Source organism: Drosophila miranda (assembly GCF_003369915.1).
Source record: "Drosophila miranda strain MSH22 chromosome Y unlocalized genomic scaffold, D.miranda_PacBio2.1 Contig_Y25_pilon, whole genome shotgun sequence".
Classification (NCBI taxonomy): Eukaryota; Metazoa; Arthropoda; class Insecta; order Diptera; family Drosophilidae; genus Drosophila; species Drosophila miranda.
The window spans coordinates 44,996-67,762 of NW_022881609.1; the positions used below are offsets into that span (position 1 = coordinate 44,996).

General features: G+C 48.7%; 1 pseudogene; it reads left to right on the forward strand.

The window, feature by feature from the left end:
- The first annotated feature begins 4,021 nt into the window (after positions 1–4,021).
- On the forward strand, positions 4,022–5,164 carry LOC117192160 (annotated as a pseudogene).
- The last annotated feature ends 17,603 nt before the right edge of the window (positions 5,165–22,767 follow it).

Sequence of the window (22,767 nt, forward strand, 5' to 3'; positions counted from 1 at the left end):
GCGAACATTACGCTGTATACCGGCCGGCTCTGTTGTCCCCCTGTGTGTTGTTTATTGGCTGGTTGTGAGTATTGGCGTGCATCGTGGGCAATGATGGTCTTGATGGCAAGCGGCTCTGGTCCGGCCGCCCACGTTGCATCTGTCTGTTGGTTAGTGTTGGCTGCTGCACTCGAGGGGCACTGGTCCGGCCACCCAACTGCATTGTCATCGTGTTGGCATTGGCATCGGTGTGTGATGGCAATGGTCGGAGTTATTGGCCGCATCCAAGTGGCGAACTGGTCCGGCCACCAGGATGCGTTGTCGATTTTAATTGTTGATTGGCCGCATCCAAGTGGCTGCTGGTCCGGCCACCCAGGATGCGCTGTCAGGTGGATTGGCCTGGCCTCCTCGGCCACGTTCTTCGTCAATTTGTAGTTGCGTTTTGAATGGCTGCTGGTCCGGCCACTCAGGTGAGGAGGTGTTTGTTTTGGCTTTTTGATTTTAATTTGCGTTTATTTGCAGGTGCCTTTCGTTGATTTGGATGTTGTTGCTGGCGACCCTTGTCTGATTTGTGTTGGCGTAAGAGACGTTTGCGGGTGAGTATTCGTGTTTATCGGCAGCCTCTCTCCTGTTTCACCTTCTTTTGCAGGATTTGCGGGCGTCCGGCGGCATGAGAGACGGGTGCGACCCAGCGGAGCGGCAACAGACGCCAGCATCTGCATCGTCGTTGGAATGTCTGTTGTCTGATTGGAGTGGTGTGACGTCATTGTGATGGTCGGTGGCAGCGTCATCAGAAAGGGGCCTCATATTCCTCCCATTTGGCAGGAAATTGTTGATGTTGATGGCGAGGCAGCTTCTTGTTGGTCAGCTCTGTCTGGTGATTGGCAGGTAAGTGTGGATTTTGTGTGTTTTGGCCGTTTTTCGTTGTTGTCCATATTGACGTCTTTTTTCCTTTGTTGCAGTGGCTGTCTCTGGATCAACGATTGGGCGCATTAACAGGCACCGCCCGATCGCATGCTTTCGCGTGCGCTGGCGATTTGGGCCCTCCACACTTGGCCCAGACCCTCCAGATCGTCGAATGGATCGTGGTCGGTCCATTCGTCGTCATGTTCGTCGTCAATTGCTTCGCAGTCCATATCGGATTCGGAGTCCGATATGGCTGCGGCGTCATGGTGCGTATTTGCAGTTGGTCGTGGTGATGGCTGTGTGGATGCTGCTGCTGCTGTTTTTGTCTGAAGTGGCGGCACTCCTCCCGTGCTCTCGTCCCTTGCCTGCAGCAGGTTTGTCAATTTCGTCAAAATTGCTGACGGCTTATCCTCCAGCTCTTTAATTTTTACGGCATATCTTTTCAGGATATGGGCACAGCTCCCATCGCACTGGGCGCCAGGCTGCTGCTGTAGCTGGGGTTGGCGTGGCGTCGGAGCACGATTTGGGATCGGCTGCATCGACAGGACCCTGTGGTGTTGGCGCCCCTCGGCCAGTGGCTGGGGATGTTGGTCGCGATGCTGTAGCTGTTGCCGATGCTGCCGACCCGGACCGCGTTGGCGTTGCTGCTGCGGCTGTGGGTGGAGTGGCTGTGTGGGTGGCTGCTGCTGCAACTGTCGCTGTAGTGGCTGCTGGTGACGTTGTGATGGCTGCTGGAGACGATGTGCTGGCTGTTGCTGCTGTATTGGCTGCTGCATTTGCTGTGGCTGTTGCCGTAGTGGCTGAGGCTGCTGCTGCTGCCGTCGATGCTCCTGGACAGCGACCCTGTGGGCCAGGAGCCGCTGCCTGGCTGCCTTGTAGGCGCTGCAGCCCTTGTAGGCGCTGATGTGGGCGCCTTGGCAGTTGGCGCATTTGGGATTGACGGCCCTTGGCTTGCTGCACTCCGTCGTCTGATGTCCACCCGAGCATTTCATGCAGACAGCAGCTCGTCTACAATATGCGCGGGTGTGGCCAAACACCTGACATCGATGGCACTGGGCAGGGTCACGGGAGACTCCAAGTCTCTCAACCGTGACGGGCCTCCCACCCAGGCGTCGCAGCTTCAACACATCGAATTGACCACGGTCCGGTTTGGGGGCGATCTCAGCCTCGAAGAGGTTGTATTGGCGGCTGCGATCGAATCGATCGGTGATCGCCCGAGTAAACCGGACCGTGTACCCCTCGGCCTGCATACAGTCCCGGAACCAGTCAGAGGGCGTGGAATGGGGAAGACCTCGGATGAGGATCCTCAAGCCTCTGTCCTCCACAGGCTGATGCCCGAACTCGCCGTGCCGGATGTCATTGGCAATGGCAAGGGTGTGTGTATTGGGAGTGGCAGTAGTTGTGTTGGTGTTGGTATTGGCGATGGTGCTGGTGTGAGTGGCGGTGACGGTGTTGGTGTTTGTATTTGTGTTTTGTGTTTGCTGCCGCTGCTGGTGATGGCGGCCCCGTCGTCTAGCCTGCTTCCTCTCACCCTCACCCTCATCGTCACTCCCACTGTCGATGAGGGCGCGGCGTCGTTTTGGTGTTGGTGGGATTTGTGGCATTGGAGCAGGCTGGGCTATGGCTCGGATCGACCCGCTGCTCGAGCTCGAACCAGGTTCGACACGCAACAGGTTCGATCCGGTCGTGTGTGTGTGTGTGGCTGCCCGTTGGCCGTTTTGGCGCTCCGCTCTGGCGCGTCGGCTTGCCGGCTCTCCTCCGTCGTCTCCCTCTCCCGTTACTCCTGAACAGTTTTGTGCGTCCAAGAGCGTGAGAGGCGGGAAAAGTGGCAGTGAGAGCGGCGTCTTTTCGGCCTTTCCCTTTGTGGTTGGCGCGGTTTTTGTGACGGGTCTCGAGGGGGGAGTGGCTGTGGCCGTGGATATATCGGCCATGGCAATGGCTGGGTACTCACTCGATGGAAGGCTGTGGCGTCGGCGCTCTGCATTGGCTGGGGCGTTGGTGTTGGCGCCTGCGCCGAGGGCTCTGCTGCTGCTGCTGCTATTGGCGGTGTTGGTGTTGGTGTTTTTGGCTGCTGCTGCTGCTGCTGCTAGGGCGCCTCTGCGGGCCGCTCTGCCGCCGTCGCTGTGTCGTCTGGTTGACCCTCGTTCTTGCCATTCCTCTGGTCATGGCTGGCTGTTGGTTTGTGTGTTGGCGATCTGCTGCCTGTTTGTTGTTTTTTAATTGAAAAGTCTCTTGTGTGTGTGTGTTTGTGTTTAATGTATTTATTGGCACTTTTATTATACCCGATACTCAAAATGAGTATTGGGGTATATTAGATTTGTGGTAAAAGTGGATGTGTGTAACGTCCAGAAGGAATCGTTTCCGACCCCATAAGGTATATATATTCTTGATCAGCATCAATAGCCGAGTCGATTGAGCCCTGTCTGTCTGTCCGTCTGTCCGTCCGTCCGTCCGTCCGTCCGTCCGTCCGTCCCCTTCAGCGCCTAGTGCTCAAAGACTATAAGAGCTAGAGCAACGATGTTTTGGATCCAGACTTCTGTGATATGTCACTGCTACAAAAATATTTCAAAACTTCGCCCCGCCCACTTCCGCCCCCACAAAGGACGAAAATCTGTGGCATCCACATTTTGAAAGATACGATAAAACCAAAAACGCAGAATCGGTGTGGATGACTATATCTTCTACAGTGCAAAATCTGAACCAGATCGTATAATGATTATAGCCAGAATCAAGAAAACAATTTCATTCTTTCTGGATCAGATCGGATCATTTTTGTAGCCAAAAGCAAGAAATCAATTTTCAGTGGCTACGCAGCGCCCGACGTCACGCTCAGACTGATTTTCTGTCTCTCTCGCACGCACTTTTTGTCGTGTGGTTCAATATTAGCGGCGTCTGCCGCAGGAGAGCCATACTGACTTAGTATCGGGTATAACTGTAGAGTTGCGGTGTCCGCAGCAACTCACAACTTTCCACCTCGTTCTCTTTTTGGTTTGTGATGTGGACGGGAGCAAAAGTTTGTCAAGGTAAGTAATGGGTGTGGTGGAGAAAGGGCGGCACGGCACGGCACGGCACACGACAGACACCACAAAAAGAAAACAGGGCAACACAGAAAAAAAACGTCAATGGCGACACGGCACAGATCGATAGATCATGTTCACCGAAAAGGGAATCTTTCCCATGGGCGATGGCCTTTTGGATGTAGATGCCGAACGCTTTAACGGATTGCTCGTGTCGCATGACATCAACGAGATCTACGAGGTGGAACAGACGCCGTTTGCCAGGGGCAAATTCGCCGCCGTTCGCCGTGCCATTCACAAGAACACGGGCTCCCATTTCGCGGCAAAGTTCTTGAAGCGACGCCGACGCGCACAGAGCAGCGACAAGGAGATCAAACACGAGATCGCCGTCCTAATACTCTGCGAGGGCGAGGAGAACATTGTCAATCTGAATGCGGTGCACGAGACCCGTTCGGACACAGCCCTGCTGCTGGAACTGGCCACTGGTGGCGAGCTGCAGACCATACTGGACAACGAGGAGTGCCTGACAGAGGCCCAGGCCCGCCACTGCATGCGAGAGGTGCTGAAGGCTCTCAAGTTTCTCCACGACCGATCCATTGCCCACCTGGACCTCAAGCCACAGAACATTTTGCTCGCCGGCGAGCGTATAGAAGATGGCCTCAAGCTCTGTGACTTTGGGATCTCGCGCGTTGTGTGCGAGGGCATCAATGTCCGTGAGATGGCCGGCACACCCGACTACGTGGCCCCCGAGGTGCTCCAGTACGAGCCACTCTCCCTGCTGACGGACATCTGGTCCGTGGGCGTTCTCACCTATGTCTTGCTCTCCGGCTTCTCGCCCTTTGGCGGGAACACCAAGCAGGAGACCTTCCTCAATATCTCGCAGTGAGCGCTCACCTTTCCGGACAACCTATTCGGTGGCGTCTCGCCAGTGGCCATCGATTTCATACGCCGCGCATTGCGAATTAAGCCAAACGATCGCATGAGTGCCGCTGGATGCCTGGAACATGTCTGGCTGAAGGATGAGAGCTCGATGGATAGACAAATGTATCTGCACTCTTTCCCGATGCGCCCACCACACCGAAAGTGATCCGCAAGGCACCCACGGGAGAGTCCCATGGATCGGCCACCTCGGTGAAGGCTCTGGTCAAGAAGTTTCAGCTGGAGGAGACGCTAGTCTGCCCCGGACACAGCAGCACCAGCAGCCACAACGGCCACAGTCCCGTCAACGGGTGCGGCGGCAGTAGCGGGAGCAGCAACGGCAACAATATGCGACGCAGTGCAGGGGGAAACAGCAGCAACATCAGATACTCGGCAGCAGCCGCGACAGCAGCACGAATGAACAGCATTCGCCGCGCCTCCGACCCGCTGATGGCCGTCTATAAGAAGCAGCCACAGAACAGCGGCGCCAACAGCAATAGTTCCAGCAGCAACAGCAACAATCCCAGCCCCGGCAGCAGTCCCAGCTCGGGCAGCACGGCCACCCTGCTCCTGAATAGCCATCGCCTGGCGTCCGCGTCCGGGCCAGCCAGCACGGTCGCCAGCACCGCTGTAGCCTCAAGCAGCAGCACCAAAGCTACTGCCACTGCCCACCATCTGCACCACCACCACATGCACCACGACAACACGAAAAACGGCCAAAACACATGAAATCCACACTTACCTGCCAATCACCAGACAGAGCTGCCCAGCAGGAAGCTGCTTCGCCATCAACACTGACAATTCCTGCCAAAGGGAAGGAAAAGGAGGCCCCTTTCTGATGACGCTGCCGCCTGACCATGGCCGTGACGTCACGCCACTCCGAACCAACAGCTGCCAATTCCAACGACGACGCAGATGCTGGCGCCTGTTGCCGCTCCACTGGGTTACACCCGTCTCTCATGCCAATTATGTGAGGGCGGGATGGCCTGGTGTTGAGCCGCCGGACGCCAGCAAATCCTGCAAAAGGAAGAAGAAACAGGAGGGAGAAACAGACTGCCAAAACACAAAATACTCACCTGCTGTTTTACGCCAACACAAACCAGACAAGGGTCGCCACAAATAACATCCAAACGCCGACAGTACCTGCAAATAAACACGAATTAAAATCAAAGCCAAAACAAACACCTCCTCATCTGGGTGGCCGGACCAGCAGCCATTCAAAACGCAACTACAAACCGACGATGAACGTGGCCGAGGAGGCCAGGCCAATACTACTGACAACGCATCCTGGGTGGCCGGACCAGAGCCACTCGAGGCCAGACGAGGGTCGAACAGACGCCACAGCGACGGCGGCAGAGCGGCCCGCAGAGGCGCCCTAGCAGCAGCAGCAACAGCCAACAACACCAACACCAACACCGCCAATAGCAGCAGCAGCAGCAGAGCCCTCGGCGCAGGCGCCAATACCAACGCCCCAGCCAATGCAGAGCGCCGACGCCACAGCCACCCAGCGAGTGAGTACCCAGCCATTGCCATGGCCGATATATCCACGGCCACAGCCACTCCCCCCTCGAGCCCCATCACATCAGCAGCAACAGCAGTGCCAATACCAACTGCAAATCCCGCAACCCCGCCAAATCCCAAAATCCCGCCAAACACAAGGGGAAAGGCCGAAAAGACGCCACTTTTCCCGCCTCTCACGCTCTCGGGCATACAAAACTGTTCAGGAGTAACGGGAGAGGGAGAAGACGGAGGAGAGCCGGCAAGCCGACGCGCAAGAGCGGAGCGCCAAAACGGCCAACAGGCAGCCACACACACACACACGACCGGATCGAACCTGTTGCGAGTCGAACCTGGTTCGAGCTCGAGCAGCGGGTCGATCCGGGCCAATGCTGAGCCTGCACAAATGCCGTCAATCCCACCAACACCAAAACGACGCCGCGCCCTCATCGACAGTGGGAGTGACGATGAGGGTGAGGGTGAGAGGAAGCAGGCCAGACGACGGGGCCGCCATCACCAGCAGCGGCAGCAGCGGCCGCCAATTGGGAAGCCGAAGAAAAAAAGGCAGACAATGGAGGAACTAGAGGCTATTGTCCAGGAGCAGCTGAGGCAGCACGAGTTGAGGGAGCAACAGCAGAAGCAGCAGAAACGGACGGCACATGCAGCCAACACCAACACAGTTGCCGATCCTGCCACTCTGCCGCAATCAACACAGCCAACACATGCCCCTGCCCCTGCCACTAGTATAAATACAAATAGCCAGACCCACAGCCATCACCAACATCAAAAACAGACAATACAAAGACAATCACCAGCCACTCACACAGACAATACCACAATTAACAATAGAGATAATAATGACGCCAATACAAATACAAATACACCCGCCAATACAAACACCAACACCACCACCGCCATCACCATCACAAACACCCCTGCCACTACCACCGACGATGACATCCGGCACGGCGAATTCGGGCATCAGCCCAGCCAGGAACGTGGCTTGAGGATCCTCATCCGAGGACTCTCCCACTCCACGCCGCCGGATTGGATTCGCAGCAGCATGCTGAACGAGGGGTTCACGGTTCGGTTTGTAAGGGCAATCACCGATCGATTCGATCGCAGCCGTCAATACAACCTATTCGAGGCTGAGATCGCCCCCAAACCGGACCGTGGCCAATACGAGGTGTTGAAGCTGCGACGCCTGGGTGGGAGGCCCATCACGGTTGAGAGACTTGGAGTCTCCCGTGACCCTGCCCAGTGCCATCAATGCCAGGTGTTTGGCCACACCCGCGCATACTGTAGACGAGCTGCTGTCTGCATGAAATGGCGCGGGTGGACATCTGACGACGGAGTGCAGCAAGCCAAGGAACGTTGCTCCCAAGTGCGCCAACTGCCAGGGCGCCCACATCAGCGCCTACAAGGGCTGCAGCGCCTACAAGACAGCCAGCAGCGGCTCCTGGCCCACAGGCTCGCCAGGGAGGAGGAGCATCGACGGCAGCAGCAGCAGCCAACACAACACCGACAACAGCCAAATCCAACGCCGCCAGCAGCAGCCACATCCACAGCCACTCCATACCCGCAGCAGCAACGCCAACACAACCGGGTCGGCAGCATCGGCAACAGCATCGGTATGGCGACCATCATCCCAGCCATCGACCAGGGGGCGCCAACACCAGAGGGTCCGCCGATGCAACCGATCGCGAATGATGCCCCGACGCCACGCCAACACCACAGCAGCAGCAGCGGCCAGCAGCTCAGTGCGATGGCAGCTGTGCCAAACATCTAAAAGAGAGGGCCATTAAACTCAAAATGCTGGAGGAAAGGTTGGCAGCAATGGCCACGCTGATCGCAAACCTGACAGAGGCTAGAGGCGGGGGCTTGGCAGCCATGCCGCCACTACAGACAACACTACCTACACACCCGCCGCCACCACAACCAGCCGCCAATACAGCAGCAGCAGTAGCCATATCGGACAGTGAGCCGGATATGGACATGGACGACGACAGCCAATGGACCGACGAAGAGCCTTACGATGACCTACGTAGGTTCCTAAATGGACAATCCAGTGGCGACTTTGAAAGCGACGGATTATACACGCCGTCTACTGATTGCGCCAAATAGCAGAAGTTTAATGGCAATAAAACCTAAAAATAGACAAAATTAAACACATTTAACAACAATCTGCAAATGACCATTAAACATACTCACCTGCTATTAAACTGACAGAGCTGCCCTCCAGCAGCTGCCTCGCCACTCCTGCAACTCTCTTGAGGCATAATGGGCGAAATTTGGAGACCTCATCAGAAGCACTACCGTCAATTCCAACAGAAGTCCAGAGGTGTAGTGGTCGCTTGTCGGGCGGAAAGGAAAGCATATTTGTGTTCTTCGCCTGAAAGTATGCCGATGGTATTTGTACAATTTATATATTTATGTATAGAATATATATATAAATATATTTATTATGTTATATTTATTTATACAAGTATATTATCACACCTCACCGAGATACTTATTAATTATTAAGTTTAGTCCCCATAGTTAGTGTATAGTTAGGTTGGCTTAATTTCTTGTTGTGGTGTTACATGTTAAATGTTCCTGGTCGTGTGAGGGCTAGCGCCATTTGGGTTGACATTAAGAATATGCTTAAAAACGAACAAAAAATCTCCCCACCATGTCCATAACCATTCAAGGTGAATGGCGAAGGATCGTGCAAAGGCAGATCCGGAGAACAAAATTTTGTTGGTCAGTAGATCCGCCCAATCTTTCTTTCTCCTCGTGGCCGTACAAAAAAAAAAAATAAAATAAAATTAACCGCCGTAAATACAGTGGTGTGAACCAAAGTGCACTCGATCGGGAAAAAAAGAACCCAAGAAAGCAGATTGGGCTCTAATTGAAACGTGAAGTACGGCCTTCGACAGTGCTAGGAGCTCGAAGTTAGATTTTCCGACTTTTTTCTGTAGTTTCGCTTGGAGTGAGCAGCCCCAACACAAAAAAAAAAAAAAAAACACTGGAGAAAGAAGGAATTAGCACCTCAACCCATCCCCTATTTTCGCAGTTGCCAGTTCCAACCGGGTAAATATGTGCATGGAGTAACTGTTAGAAAAAGTAGCCTGATCAGTATTTTCAAATTCCACATTAGAATCGGCACTTAGTTGGGAATTATCCAAAAGCTGCAGCCCGAGCTTTAAGCCGCCGCACTACGAACCAGCTGATCCACCAAGTCGCGGGCAGTGAACTTTGGCTGCGCGAGACGAGGACAGCCGTCTGAACGGGCTTAGTGCGGCGAAGTGGCGTAACCGTTTCGCATTCAAAACCGGGCCAAGAAACGGAAACCGGTGTTTGCAGTCAGCGTAGGTCCGAAGCCGCTTAAATGTTCCTACCGGGCGGGAAAAAATAGTGCACCACGTGTGTACATAACCTCCGGCGACCCCTAGTGGTATCGCCTCTCTTGTTCTTCTCGTGATTCGGCCTAGCTGTTCCAAACGTTTATTTAAGTGCAGTGGAGGCCAGCGTTTGTCTTATGTGCACGTAAGTGTCATTATGTAGGCTGAATGAAAACTGTAAGAGATGTGCTCACATACATGTAGGAAACGAAGAAGAGAGAGCACGAAGCGGTCGTGTTTCGTCGTGTCGTCGGGATAGAGCAGTATTCGGCTCTGAGAGAGCCGATAGCAAGAGAGAGAGATTAGTCAGTTGTCAGTTCAGCCGCATCAACGTACACGCATATAATTATTCACAAACATACTTGTAAAACTTGGAGCTGTTATAATTTTAAGTCCAACATACTTATCAATAAATGTTACTCGTTGCCATCAAGCAACTTAAACTACTACAAATTGGGGGCTCGTCCGGGATAAGCCAAGACAACAACATTTGCAAGTGAGATTTGTGCGTGTATTTGGAAATTTTGGCGAACACGAGCTAGAGCTACAGGAGACAAGCGGCACAGAGACGACAATCTGAGCGCGTTCGTTCCAAGAGAGCAGAAGCGACAAAACGACGGCAGACGCAGCAAACACAGCAAGAATCAAAACCTTCGTTGTTGTTGTTGTGCATTGCGTCTGAGAGGCTAGAGCTACAAGGAGACAAGCGGCACAGAGACGACAATCTGAGCGCGTTCGTTCCAAAGAGAGCAGAAAGCGACAAACGACGGCAGACGGCAGCAAACACAGCAAGAATCAAAACCTTCGTTGTTGTTGTTGTGCATTGCGTCTGAGAGCTAGAGCTACAAGGAGACAAGCGCACAGAGACGACAATCTGAGCGCGTTCGTTCAAGAGAGCAGAAGCGACAAAAACGACGGCAGACGGCAGCAAACACAGCAAGAATCAAAACCTTCGTTGTTGTTGTTGTGCATTGCGTCTGAGAGGCTAGAGCTACAAGGAGACAAGCGGCACAGAGACGACAATCTGAGCGCGTTCGTTCCAAAGAGAGCAGAAGCGACAAAACGACGGCAGCAAACACAGCAAGAATCAAAACCTTCGTTGTTGTTGTTGTGCATTGCGTCTGAGAGGCTAGAGCTACAAGAGACAAGCGGCACAGAGACGACAATCTGAGTGCGTTCGTTCCAAAGGAAGCAGAAGCGACAAAACGACGGCAGCAAACAGCAAGAATCAAAGAACATTGATTGTTGTTGTGTTGCACTGCGTCGGACGGAGACTACACTACAAGAAAAGACAAGCAGCAGTTCATTTTGTAACAGCAGAAGCAGCGACGATTCGGGAAGCGACAACGAGTTATCGGCGAACGGCGAGAGCAAGGCAAGGCAACAAAGAGAGGACGGCAACAGCGACATCGACAGGCAAGCGAGATCTGGATGTGGTGGTGCGTGTGCGTCAAATTTGGAGTCTGGAAAGTTCTGCGCAGAAGCGAGAGTTAACAAGGGTAACCCATAGTAAGGTGAGCGTTAACAGAGAAGCGATCGTTAACAGTGACGACTTTAAAGGCGTTTTCGAAATCGATGTTAACTGGAAAATTGTTAACAGGCCAGCAGTAATAAGGTTGTTTAAGTTGATTTAATTACATTTTCTTAGATATAAGCTAATATCAATTATTTTGTATTTAAATCGTCACGATGCAAGTTGAAGAGATAATGACACTGGAGTCGCAGATTTGCGAGAGAAGTTAAGAGAGCTTGCGTTGCAGACGACGGACGAAAGCGCGATTTGCAAGAAGACTATTAATACATCACGGCTTTCCAGTTGAGGATGAAGAAGAGTCAGAGATGATCGTAGTAACAGCAGAGGATGATACCGTAGCAGTTCAACCAGGTACGCGACAGGCAGAGTATAAATCTTGGTTTACGCTAAAGACGTGGAAGGTAGTGTGTCACAATTTTCTGGTTCTAATAACCCGACATCAATCAATGGATGAGGAATTAAGAAGAATGCGCAGCTACTGTTCAATGGAGTCAATTACGAATTATTCATTTATGCAACAGTTGTTAGTTGGTGCAGCAAAATCTTTCGTTCGTAGTTTGCGTGATATTCGTAACTGGAATTCGTTGAAGGCAGCTCTGTTGGATGAGTTTAGTGTTAAACTGTCGTCCGTAGAAGTACATAGAATGTTGCAAAAGCGCCAGCAGAAAAAGGAGAGTCGTTGCATGAGTTTTTGTATGCGTAATGGAGATAGAGCCAATTAAACTAGATGATGAGAGTTTAATCGAATATTTTGTGGATGGTATACCAGACGCAAGAGTAGGCAATGCTGTACCAAGCTAGAACTTAAGAGCTTAATTTCAGATCCGATGTTTACCAGAAAGCTAGAGGCGGATCCAAGCCGATGAGTAAGAATTGGCCGTGAGTAATAAAAGTGAGAGTTCGGTGAAAGGTCGATGGCAGAGAATTTTAGGAAATGTTTTAAGTGTGGAGACAAATCGCATTTGAGGAAAGATTGTCCCAAAAATGATTTTTGTTGTTTCAAATGTGGCCAACCAGGACACCGTGCTGCAAGCTGTAATGTCAAGGTCGAAACCAGACAAGAAAGAGATCGAATACGAACATTATTCGAGATAGAAAGTCGTCAATAAGCCGTCGGTATTTTCACTCCATCAGGTTTGGAATTAAAGATATTAAGTACGCGAATTTGGTATTCCAAGGTTTGATTGATACTGGAGCGATTTGTGTTAATTCGCAGGAGGTATTTTTGAAATTTGGAATTTGAACTGATCGGCCAGAGAAAGTTAACAGGTATTGGAGATAGTCAAGTTGTAACTTTTGGTAGCTTTTCGATTCCAGTGAAATCGATGAGATTGGAATGGAGGTGAATTTCATGTCATTCCAGACGAGGATATTGGTTTTGAAGCCATTTTAGGAAGGACTATATTCCGGATCATGTGACATGCAAGTTTCTAAGACAGGAACAAGATTTGTTCGTAGAGTTTGTGGCGAGGATAAAGATAAGAAACTTGATCAGGTAGCATCGTCTCATGCGTGGAAATTGTTTAATGAATAATAAAGGCATTTGCATGTCAAGTATTGACGAAGTTGAGAAGGAGTTTTCAATTGAGTTTGTATCTCAGTGAAGTACATGCTAGAGAGGTTAGGGGTATGGTAGAAGTACAACCTCAGAGAATGTAGATGCGCCGATAAAATGAAATTGTATTAGTGGATGAGATACCAGTTTTCCAGCATCCGAGACGATTACCGTTGTGTGAACAGGAAATCGTGGACAAGCAAGTGGAAGAGTGGCTGGCTCAGAAGATTATAAAGCCAAGTACATCGGAGTATGCATCACCAGTAGTGTTGGTACCGAAAAAGAACGGTAGCAAGAGACTATGCTGTGATTACCGAAAGCTGAATGAGAAAATAGTTCGCGATAACTTTCCAATGTCAGATATGGATACAGTGTTGGAGAAACTGCAGGGTGCAAAGTATTTTCACCACGTTGGATTTAACAAATGGTTTTTTCCATGTGCCTGTAGAAGTCGAGTCTCAAAAATATACGTCTTTTGTGACTCAGAATGGTCAGTTCGAATTTTTTATGTACATTTGGAATTTCAATTCTCCAGCGGTGTGTTACCAGATTATAATGCTGTGTTGAGAGATTTGGTAAAGAATAATGAAGCAGCAGTCTATATGGATGACGTTATTATTTGTAGTCAAGATATAGAAGAGGTTTGTTAAAGTTGAGAAAAGTATGAAGGATAGCGGAAATGAATGGGCTACGTATAATTGGGAGAAAGTGTCAGCTGTTACGACAAAAGGTTAATTTTCTGGGTATATAATAGAAAAGACACGATAAGACAAAGTGATGAGAAGACGAGGGCAGTCGAAAGTTCCCCAGTGCCAGTTGATAAAAAAAACAGTGAGCGTTTCATAGATTGACTTCTTATTTCCGAAGTTTATTGAGGGTTATGCTGTTATTGCAAACATTGACAGATCTGCTGCGGAAGATGTTAATTTGAATTTAAGGAGATACATCAGGTTGCGTTTGAACAACTAAAGGTAGCATTGATTAGTAGACCTGTTTTAGAAATGTACAACCCGAAGTTGGAGACAGAAATCCATACTGATGCATCAAAATGGGGGTATGGAGCCGTGTTACTGCAAAAGAGTTTGGAAGACAGCCAATTCCATCCAGTTCAATATATGAGCCGTAGGACTAAGCCATGTGAAGAGAAATATCCTGCTTATGACCTTGAGGTTCTGGCAATTATCGAAGCTTTAGCGAAATGGCGTGTATACGTTTTGGGTATAAAGTTCAAAATTGTCACAGATTGTAATGCATTTACAATGACGATCAAAAAGAAGGACGTTCCTTTGAGAGTAGCACGTTGGGGGCCATGTACTAAAGATTTTAATTATGTTATAGAACATCGCTCAGGAACGAAGATGAGGCACGTTGACGCGTTGAGTCGTGTATCTTGTTTTATGGTGACCGAAAGTATAGCTCATCGTTTGAAAGAAGCTCAGCTAACGACGATTGGGTTAAGGCCGTTAAAAGTATTGTGGAGGACAAGGAATATGAGGATTATTATATTCAGAATCAGATTTTGTTTAAGGATCCGGATAAGGAGCTCATCGTAGTACCAGCTCAGTTGGAAAATGAGATTATATCAATAGCACATAAGCAAGGACATTTTTCAGTTAAAAAGACACAAGATATCATTGAAAAGTCGTATTATATTCCGAAGTTAAAAGACAAAGTATGGCGCGTAATAAATAGTTGTGTCGAGTGTATCATTGTCAATGAAAAGACAGGAAAACGTGAGGGTTATTTGCAACCAATAGACAAGGGTGATAGGCCGTTACAAACGTATCACATTGATCACGTTGGACCAATGGAAATGACTAAAAAACAGTACAATTATATACTGGTTGTCGTTGATGGATTTTCTAAGTTTGTTTGGTTATATTCTACACGTAGTACAGGTGTTGAAGAGGTCGTTAAGTGTTTGGAAATTCAGGGGACTAGTTTTGGTAATCCGAACAGAATAGTGACGGATAGGGGTGCAGCGTTTATGTCCAATTTGTTTCGTGAATATTGTGAGAGAGAGAAAAATACAGCATTTAATGATTGCCACAGGCGTTCCACGTGGGAATGGTCAAGTCGAAAGGATGCACAAGATAGTGGTGCCTATGTTGTCGAAATTGTGTCAGGGTAATTCCGGTAGTTGTATAAGAATCTAGGAAAAGTACAGCAAATGATCAACAGTGTTGAGCCGCGAAGTACCAAGGTAACACTTTCAAGATATTGACTGGGCTAGACATGCGTATAGGAATGGATCCAAAAATAAAAGAAATATTGGAAGAATCACTTATCGAAGAGTTGAACAAGACGCGAAAAAATTAGAAAGGAAGTAGTTGAAACATTGCACGGTTACAGCAGGAAAACAAGAAGAGTTTTGACTTAAAAAGGAAATAGATAGACAGTATGAGGTTAATGAGCTGTAGCTATCAGCGTATCAGTATGGTACTGGATTAAAGCTAACAAGGAAAGTATCTAGGCCGTATAAAGGTAGTTAGGGTAAAGAATCATGGAAGGTACGAAGTCGAGAAGATTGGGGATACTGAGGGTCCTATAAGACTCTACAGTTTCAGAATATATGAAACCTTGGCTAGACCATCCGAGGCGAATGGTCGTCAGGACAGCCGAATGTAGGAAACGAAGAAAGAGAGAGACACGAGCGGTCGTGTTTCGTCGTGTCGTCGGGATAGAGCAGTAATCGGCTCTGAGAGAGCCGATAGCAGAGAAGATTAGTCAGTTGTCAGTTCAGCACGCATCAGACGTACGCAATAAATTATTCACAACATACTTGTAAAACTTGGAGCTGTTATAATTTTAAGTCCAACATACTTATCAAATAAATGTTACTCGTTGCCATCAAGCAACTTAAACTACTACATACATATGTATAACATCGCCCACTGAAAGCCACTGAGGCCAGTAAGATCCCACCGTGACTCGCATTCCCTTGAACCTCGCAGTCCGTTGATATGTCTGTTTTTGTGTAGTTGGATATACTTAGTGTTAATTGTAACAGCAAAAAAAAAACCAGAAAAAAACCCACCAACACATGGAAAGTTTGAAAATGCATTTGATAAAATCTTAAAAGTTTGAGCTTAAAAGCGTCCGCTCGGCCGGGTCCCCTCCGCGAGCTTATGCCATGCAGCACGCGCTGTACGATTTTGTTTTGGTTTGCAGGTAAAAGTTTAATGCACCCACACACAGCCACACGCCCAGCTACGAAAGATCTTTCGCCGCGAGAACACAAACAAAAACTGAGTGAGCTTTATAATATACCAACAACATTACATTTTATTGCCTCCCAAAATTCCGCGAGCATGGCAAAAGCTTCGTTCTTTTTTGCTAGAGCTGTTTGTCGGTCGTTGACCTCACACTTTTAAAGTAGTCACAGCTGATTGGCCTTCTGCCTTTACAATACGCTTGGTAGAACGAATATTATGTCCAACTACTCCCTGAAGCCGATGTGCTGGGACATGTGTACCTATATTGCGCTATAGTATTATCTTTCTATCTAAGAAAAAATCATTAGTTTATATCGCACTATAAAATATCATATATGCACTTATAACTATTTACACTTATCGTATTTATTTATCTAAATATTCCCTAGTAATAATAGCTATATCTCTTGTGACGCTTTTCGTTCCTCCTTTTGTCCATTTAGCCTTGTCTTGGAGTTCTCGGTTAGTGTTTCTTTTTTCTTGTAACATGAATATAGTATCTGAATATAGTTTCTAATAAAATGATTGTTAAGATGAATATGTGCTAGACGTTACCGCATTTGGGGGAACCATGCCGCTCGTGAGCGAAATAGGATGACCAATACCGGACACTCCAGGGATCCTGATATTATTCTTGGCTCTTTCAGGATCATGGTAGGGTGGGCGTGGCACGACTCCGTGCCAGCAAAACAGAGATGTCCGCCGCGGGTGGTAGATCCTACTCCTTCTCTGCACTATCTTTGCCCCACTATACTTTCCGTACCCTAACGATCTTTCCTTGTCTGTCCCCTCCCATTACCAAAAAGAGTACGCGAATTTTAATAAAATAATACCAGCAGGAGCGAAGCAACCTAACTGGAGGGTTACCCAAAGAACCCATCCCCATTTCCGACCAGAGATCAGCGTGGAAGCGAGCGCGTACTCCTTCTCAGTTAGCCGACCACCAGCTTCATCGTGCGAAGATTCTCTTCGTTACTCGTTACAGTAATAAATTATTTTATTTGGCGCCAACGTGGGGCCGAAAGGCTGAAGGTCAGGTGTTGACGTAATTGTAAACGTTACAAAGCGGCAGTTACATTAACTTATATGGTTGTGTGTGACCCAGCCAAACTTGACCCGAAGCAGGAAAAATTGTTGAGAAAGTCCATAACACCTGCGAGCAGTGCATAGTCATGCACTGGCTTAAGACTTTTGTTCCCTGTTTCCACACCCTTCCTTAAAGCCTTCCTTTTGTCTGAATTGGATCCTGTGATGGTGGATGCTTATTAGTTTCCGATAACGTTTAGCCCGCATCGGAGTATGATCCATAACCATTGCTCGATGGTAAGCTGCTCTGGAATCGATAATAGCTTCACCATAGCTTTATTGCCGAGCAGTATATGCATAGCAGTGAAATCTAGATGATTCACTGGTATGTGAAAGTTGGCTGGACACAGGGTTATTAGTGGAGTAAATCTACGACCTGCGCTATACAGAAGCATATTAGTGAATACATTTGCCGTATCCCTTGAATGACAGGTACCTGGGTAGCTTTCGTTCAGTTGTCGCCGGAGTCAGCTAGAAGAATCAAAATTATTTTTTGTGTTGCGCTCAACTCGAATCGGTGTTATTTAGGGTGCCTCGTCTTTTGTTTCTCTCTCTACTTTCTAGTGATTGTCTATTCGTGCGCCGATTTATACAGCAGGTTATCGCCGGCCGAACGTGGTACCCTGGGTGCTGGTGCGTTTCTTCGTGTACGTTTCCGGCCCGGACCGATAATGGCTGCGGAAAAGGTATAGGTCGTAGCACGCAGAGACTATTACAAACTCCCCGTAACCGCTTCGGTAATGTTTCCTCGATGGCGGCTGACGAACACCGTCGTGATCCTGGTAGGGGCACGCGGGCAAGAACGTCGTTCGTCCCTATGTTTAGGCGTTCGCCGCAGACAGGAAGTGGCTAGAGCTACTACTTGGGTCACGATTGCCGAAGATACCTTTTCTTTATTTCCCCTTTTTCGCTCTACCAGCAGAGTTATTGGCAACCTTTCGGAGGGAAAGGGTTGCATGGTTTCCCCAAAATCTCTCTATCAAAGATCGTTTTTTTTGCTTTCCCGTTATTATTGTTTCTTTTTTTTGTTAATATTTGTCTGAACTAGATTTATAGGAACGTGCTTAAAGCTAGTTAATATATAGGATAACTTTACAATGCGGTAGACCGAAGCCCGGATTATAGGATTCAGCAAAAGAGAGCGAAACCTTTTGCTGTGTATGCACGCAAGAAGTCGAATACCAGGCAACTATTAGCTACCAGCTGTAACCATTATTTCCATCACACCTGCTTTAGTGCACGTTCAGGAAATAAGAAAGTCTGTCCAGTGTGCAGAACTGCGCTGAGCAAATCGACCCTTAATTTGCAGAAGAACTAGAAGCAGCTCAAGCCTCAGGCAACCAACCAGGGCAGTTGCAGTGACCAGATCCGTTCGAAAACACTTAAATCACAGCAAAACCAATTATCCCGTGCCAATATGCAGAGTGGGGTCCGAAGTGTTAGCCAACCGAAGGGCCTAGTGTGTCCGGTCCAATGGCCGCTCCAGATCGTCCTAGAGGCCAACCGCCAAATTCTGCGGCAGCGTGGTGTCAGCTTCAGCAGCTCGAACGGGTCTGCCAGCCACGAATGGTAGCTTGCAACAGACCATTGCGGACGCAGTGACAGCGCACTAGCACAGCAACTCAAATGCTAGCTAACGCGATTGAAGCGGGGTTCAAAGATTGTCGCTCCAGAATGCAGCTCCAGTTCAACGGAAAGGGTAACCCAGCCATAGGCAGTCCTCTCCCGTTAGGTCAAATCAATCTTTGAGCAACTCTTTAGGTTATCGCCAGGGAAAACGCAGCATTGCAAACTCAGCGTCCGAGCGACCGACTAACTTGTCAGCCCCACCCGAGTCGCGGCAATCACATCAGTTGCGCGCGGATCGGATTAGCCAGATAATCGCGAACTGGAAGTTGAGATTTCAGGGCGCTCCTCTATGTCAATGATGATTTTTTGTATCGCGTCGAAGCTCTGACCAAGCCAGACATTAGATAGCAATTTTGAATTGTTATCTCGCTACGCGAGCAACCTGTTTCGAAGGAAGCGCGGGTGAATGGTACTGGAGGTATCATAAAAGCGTACCAAGAGTGCGCTGGATGATCTCTGTATTGCTCTGAGATCGCAGTTTTCGGACGGCAGAACAGATTAGAAATCAGAACCGCGATCACCAGAGGAAGCAGAAAGTCAACGAACCGTTTGACAGTTTTTATGAGCCATAGTGGCGCTTGCAGCAAGCTCGTGCAGCCGATGACGAGCAGTCTTGTTAGAGGTGTTGCGAGAATCTGCTCAATGAGATACAACATGAGATTTTATATGTGCCCATACCGAACATTGTGCAGTTGCGACAAGTGGTCGCAAGCGTGAAAGGTTCATGGAAAATACTGCTAAGCCAATCCGGCTACTCGACGATTTGTTCTCGCAATCAGGTGAACGAAATGTCATCCAGACAGAAGGTCTGGCAGAAGGCGATTCGGAAGAAGCTGACGCTTTTGATATCGACGCGGATGACGCTTTCTTGCTGGAATTGCAATAAACAAGGCCACCGATATCAAGAGTGCGAAGCAGAGCGTAAAGTATTCTGTATGGATGTGGTAAGCGGGACACATATAAACAATCGTGCCGAAAATGTAGCTCGTCAAAAACGAGTTGGCTCGTGCACCGATATCGAGTGCACGCAAGTTAGTGTCGAAGGCAACGAATACGGAGTAACCGGGGCTACGTCAAGCTCACTCCCCTACCTCCTGACATGATAACGACCACTATGATACCAGTACAGGACGACGATCAGGAAACGACCCCTGCGCCTAGCAAACTCGAGACCGTAAGCGTAGGAAGCTGTTCCGCACGCAGAGTAAAAATGCGCGCAGAGCATTATTAGCCTCTGTTATTAGTAATATCACTGACCTACGACCCTACGCCAATGTCACTCTGTTTGGCAAGACGATAAGTGGATTAATGGACACTGGCGCCTCAATCAGCTGCCTTGGGGGTAAATTTGCAGAAGAGTTATCTCGAACAAACCCTGAGGTCAAGCCGATGAAGTCAGCCGTGCGAACCGCAGATGGGAAAAAGCAAGTTATTCTAGTAGGATCTCCACACTCATTTTTTCGTGGAAATTCCAAACGAATATGCCTTTATCTTGTACCATCGTTATCGCAGGAGTTATATCTAGGAATAGACTTTTGGAGAAGCTTTTAATCTACTGCCGTTCTTTCTTAATGAGCAAAGCGAATAACAACAGTTTGGCGGCTATAAACTTTGACAACCCGATGCAAATACCTTTGTCGGAACGCCACTACGCAGTGTCGCCTGCAGTCGAAAAATGTATATACGAAGAGTTGGACCGAATGTTAGGCCTTGGGGTGATTGAAGAATCAGATAGCCCGTGGTCTTCCCCGGTAGTAATAGTGCGTAAGCCAGGTAAGGTTCGCCTTTGCCTTGATAGCCGGAAAGTTAACGGAGTAACAGTCAAAAATGCTTACCCTATGCCCCTCATTGATGGCATTTTAAGTAGACTTCCAAAAGCGCAGTTCATTTCAAGCATCGATCTTAAAGATGCTTACTGGCAGATTCCGCTTACTCCAAGGGCTCGGGAGAAGACGGCTTTTGCTGTGCCTGGGAGGCCGCTATATCAATTCACGGTGATGCCGTTTGGTTTATGCAATGCCCCACAGACATGTCCAAACTGATGGATAAAGTTATCCCACCATCTTTGCGAAATGAGATTTTCATTTATCTCGACGACTTATTGGTGATTTCGGAGTCCTTCGAGAAGCACATGTCCGTGTTGAAAGCGCTGGCCGACCGACTGTCTAAAGCTGGACTGACGATAAACGTAGAGAAGAGCAAAATTTTGCCTGAAGGAAGTGAAATACCTGGGCCACGTGATAGGGTATGGGATGATACAAACGGATCCCGAAAAAGTTGCTGCTATTCGGGAGTTTCCAGTGCCACGATCGGTGAAGCAAGTGCGACGATTTTTGGGAACCACTGGATGGTACCATAAATTTATTAAAAACTATGCCGGAATTGCTGCCCCAATATCAGATACACTAAAGCAACGTCGATCGTTTGTATGGACCAACGAAGCGCAAAGGGCGTTTGAAAGTTTAAAAGACCAAATGTGCGAGGCACCAGTCCTACATAGCCCCGACTTTACCATTCCATTTGCCATTCATTGCGATGCCAGCCACACCGGAGTTGGCGGCGTGTTAATGCAAACGGATAGCGATGGTAATGACATCCCAATCGCATTCATGTCTCGCAAGCTGAATCAGTGTCAGCGAAACTATTCAGTCACGGAGAAAGAGTGCTTGGCAGCCATAATGTGTGTGAAGAAGTTTCGAGCTTATGTGGAAGGACACGAGTTCTCCATCCATACCGACCATGCATCATTGAAGTGGCTAATGTCACAATCGGACCTAAGTTCTAGATTGCAAGATGGGCTCTCAAATTGCAGGGGTTCAACTTCAAAATTTTCCACCGCAAAGGTAGCCAAAATGTTGTCCCAGATGCTCTGTCGCGGGTGCACACCGAAGATCTATCGGCATTCAGTTGCGATGGATTGGTAGACCTGCAGTCTGATTGCTTCAAGTCGGCAGAATATTTGGAACTGATTCGAAAAATTAAAGGCAACCAGACACAGATGCCAGACATTAAGGTGATCGATAATCTCATATATCGGCGAGCAGAACACGCGGCTGCTGATCAGATCGCTGACGACCTGTGTTGGAAGCTGTGGGTTCCAACGGAACTGGTGTCCGATGTACTAAAACAGAGTCACGAACAGTCGCTAGCAGCTCATAGCGGCATTAATAAAACGTTGGAGAGAGTTCGACGTTATTATTATTGGCCAAGTTTAGTAACCGATGTGAGAGCGTTCAATAAACAGCTGTTCGGTCTGCAAGTGCACCAAGTACCCGAATCGTTTGTTTACGACCCCATTAGCTCCAGTGAAGGAAACTCAACGAGTGTTTCAGAAGTTGTTTGTGGATTTCCTGGGTCCGTATCCACGAAGAAAATCCGAAAATATCGGTATCTTCGTTGTTTTGGACCATCTTTCAAAATATCCGGTTTTAAAACCCGTAAAGAAATTTACAGCGGAGGCGATAACTCGATTCATGGAAGAGGACCTATTCCATTGCTTCGGGGTACCCGAAGTGGTTGTGTCCGACAATGGAGTACAATTTAAGTCCCATCACTTCAATTCGCTGTTGAAAAAGTACAATGTGCAGCATTTTTATACGGCTGTGTACGCACCTCAAGCCAACGCATCGGAACGCGTTAACAGATCCGTTATTGCCGCCATTAAAGCTTACATCAAGCCAGATCAAACTAATTGGGATGAGCAGCTTAGTTCTATTAGTTGTGCCTTACGATCTAGTCTGCATTCAGCCCTAAACGACAGCCCCTATCGGGTTGCATTTGGACAGCACATGATCACCAATGGAGACACCTATCAGCTCTTACGAAATTTGCAGGTTTTAGAAGATCGTACCGTGAGTTTTGGTCGGGAAGATTCGTTTGATGTGATTCGAAAAACAGCCCAACGAACAATACAAAAACAACACCAACGTCCACCAAGTCGCGGGCAGTGAACTTTGGCTGCGCGAGACGAGGACAGCCGTCTGAACGGGCTTAGTGCGGCGAAGTGGCGTAACCGTTTCGCATTCAAAACCGGGCCAAGAAACGG